The sequence below is a fragment of the Sciurus carolinensis genome, chromosome 2 (genome assembly GCF_902686445.1).
Source record: "Sciurus carolinensis chromosome 2, mSciCar1.2, whole genome shotgun sequence".
In the NCBI taxonomy this organism is placed as follows: domain Eukaryota; kingdom Metazoa; phylum Chordata; class Mammalia; order Rodentia; family Sciuridae; genus Sciurus; species Sciurus carolinensis.
Genome location: NC_062214.1, coordinates 30,741,172 through 30,744,638, shown reverse-complemented (window position 1 = coordinate 30,744,638; position 3,467 = coordinate 30,741,172). Strand labels below are relative to the sequence as shown.

Genomic DNA, 3,467 nt, shown 5'->3' with positions numbered 1-3,467 from the left:
ACCCTATTTACAGTACAGTTGGAAATCAAATTTAAAGTAATCAAGTTTGAATGTACATAATTGTTAGTGCACTGACTACATGTCCAAAGGGAACAAAAGCCCCCCCCCAACCCTCACACGAGACCTATATAATGGACAGCAGTGATTAAATAGAAATCACAGACACCTGGTTTGTTTTGTTACAAGGCGCAACTTAAGAATAGACCGATCACCACTGAGAAGTCCAAATTTGAGAGTCTTTATTAAGCTGGTCGGCTGACTGTCTCACACAATGCCCCAAGAAATGGCTATTGGGAGAACAGCCCCGACCGCAGGGTTGTAGGGGTTCTTATGCCAAAAATCACATTAATCATAAGTGTCTGTTGCTATGATTCGAAATTACAAACTAACATGAGATCATCGACAGAGGGGGAGGTGGGTCAAACTGACCCATACCTAGGTACAAACTAAAGAATGGTTACTAACATCCACACAACCACTGTTCACATGGTACACTGTTTAGGAGCAATAGAGATCAAAAGAGAGCAATTCTTTACTACATAGGCGTTGCCATTGTATATTATTAAACATGTCACACCAAGTAACTGATGATGGGTACAGAGGTGGGGTGTTCCCATGGGAGAAGCTTATTTCCTGCATAACATGGAGTCTCAGAGCAAAATGGAGTCTGTTCAGTCATTTCCCTTAGAGTCTGGCCTATAACATTCTCATGGAGTCAGATCTGTCAGCCCATCATAGTTTAATTTTTGTTGAAGAGCTCACATGAAGGGAACACTATTAAATTGCATTTATCAGTTTTCATACTCTTAAAACAAGATGGGAGTTACATTTGCTTTTTTAGCCCATTTAAAAAATAGTGGGACTGGCTATAATTTCAGTGCCACTAATTTCTTTTTTTCTTCCTGGAGATGTGGGACAGTTTTCTTATGGTTAATTTATTATTAAAATGTGAAATGTACATTTTAGATAAAAGAAATTATCATTTGCCTGAATATTGCAGCTAAGCATAAACATCTGGAGAATCCTAAAAATGTTTTTCAAAAGCCCAAATTAATCATTTCCAAATCTTTTCCATAGATGACTACTGCTCCAGTTTGGAGAAACTGGATGGTTAGTTGTGGTCCAGTCATTTGTCTTTATCCCTAATGATGAGATATGATTCCCTCATAACTTTCCAATGAAACACGTATACACATAGTTCTCATCTCGCCTTTCTATTGCTGTGACATTAGTTGGAGGGATACATGCATGTTATTAAAAACTAAGTTCAAAACACATAAAATAATTCTGTATTAGAAACTTGACTCTATCATAAGTCTCTTCTTTTTGGAAGTCATCCTGGTCCGATTAAATGCTCCAATCCTGCTGTTAACATTTAGGAACCTGAATACTCCTGCTAGTTCAAACTGGAGGTTTAGTTACTGCAACACTGACTCCTGGTTGGTTGTGTAGGTTCAGTAAGGTCTACTCCTCTTCCTCTAGCAGAATTTGCTCTGGGATTCTGTGGTTCATTCTTTGGCAGCTTTTTAGCTATTGCCATGAATATTTCATTTACATTCACTGATGTTTTAGCCGATGTCTCCATGAATAATAAACTGTTGTCATCTGCATAGGACTGTGCTTCCTGGAAATCAATAGCTCTTTTATTTGCAAGATCAGCCTTGTTTCCTGATAAAGCTATTACAATGTTAGAACTTGCTTGCCTCTGAAGTTCTTTGACCCAGTTTTTGACTCCTGCAAAAGATTCCTTTAGTGATATCATATACAACTATGGCTGCTTGTGCTCCTCTGTAGTACTTTGGTGCTCAGCTGTGCTATCATTCTTTTTTGTTGTTGTTGTTTTTTGAGGTTCTGGGGATTGAACCCAGGGTTTTGTGCATGCAAGGCAAGCACTCTACCAACTGAGCTATATCCCCAGTCCTGTGGTATTGTTCTTGACCAGCTGTATCCCATATTTCAAACTTTACTGTTGTGTCATCAAGACACATGGTTTGGGTCAGTAAAGCAACCCCAATAGCACTTTCTTAAAATTCATGAAATTGGTCTTTCACGAAACGAAGCACTAGGCTTGATTTGCCCACAGCAGACTCTCCCAGAAGTCTAGTTTGAACTGGCATATTTTATTTCCAGTGTTTGGCCCATTCCATCTTGTTGCTCCTCGATTAGCCATGTCCAAATTTGAAAGAAGTTTCTAATTTCAGACTTCTAAATGCACTTCCAGGATGCAAAGTGTCAATATTTTTTCTTTCTAGAGGTAAAGAAACCTGAGATTGCTACATGCGGGGACCGCAGCTTCCTTGTGGTAAGGCCCAGGCGTGGCCTGAAGGACGAATAAGGCTGTAGCTGTGGCCGTGTCTCCTCCTCATGTCACTCCCCTTACACTGGACCTTAAATAAAATCTTGACACATATTTATCATTTATATAACTATGAGCTGGTTTGGGCAATCTTAGATCAACACTTATATATCAAGGAGTAGAATTGCTGCCTAAAAGGAGAGATCCACCTTCAACTTTAGTTGACAAGTTCAAACTGTTTTCCAAAGTGATTGGACTGATAGCTACCCCTAACCCCTAATTCCATCCAGAGCAACAGATTTTGCCAAGTAACAGGCTGATTCACAAGCTGCCCATTTTTTTTTCCCTCCATCAAATTAAGCTGCTTCCTGCAAATGAGCTTATGAAATCTCACTGGGCTTCCCTCACTTCTCCTCACCCCATGTTCCAGGGAGGGAGTTGGTTTTGTGACTCCTTCTTCTTAGAGGGAGCACATCTTGCAAACATCTGCAATCTGCATGCTTGGGCATCTTGTAGGCCCAATCTCTGTGGTTTTGGCTTCTCTTCTGCTTATTCTGTGGCTCAGCATTTCAGTTTTCATTCTAGATTATTTGAAAATGGGTGGGTATGTGAGTCAGAGCCCTCCCCTGGTATCTGCAATGACAAATATATACAGAGTTACACTTGAGAGCTGGCCTTGTTGAGGGGCTGGGGACCAAGGGATGAAAGAGGTTTTTGATTCAATCTGTCCCTTCTGCCTTTGGTATCCCCCAAACCAGTCATTGCACCCTCAGTTCCCCTCCATCTCTCTGCACCTCCACCTCCACCATGCTTTTTGAAAAGTCCTTTTCACCATTAGATTTTTAGTTAATTTCTGACTCTTCCTGTTTAAGCCTATATATTTTTCCATTCTGTGCTATCCAAGACACACCAACAAATATTTGCAGTGTGCCATTTAAATTCTATGAGTGGAGTGAGTGAGCCAGAGACCTACCCCTAGTGATCTCCCACTTCCTGGGGGTGAAACTCTTCCCTGCTCCAGACCTCCAACCCAACTCCTCACTCAGCCTTCCCTCAGACTCAACTCTATCTGTGCCCTTGACAACATCATCCATGATCCCTCTGCCTTTAGTGTAAAAACCAGTTCTCAAATTCTTGCAGTAGGAAAGGAAAGAAGGTCTGAGAAATTTGA

At 40.8% G+C, this 3,467-nt stretch overlaps 1 pseudogene; it reads right to left on the bottom strand.

Annotated features, from left to right (window-relative positions):
• Window positions 1–1,414: 1,414 nt before the first annotated feature.
• On the bottom strand, window positions 1,415–2,170 carry LOC124977944 (ras-related protein Rab-5A-like; annotated as a pseudogene).
• Window positions 2,171–3,467: the final 1,297 nt, after the last annotated feature.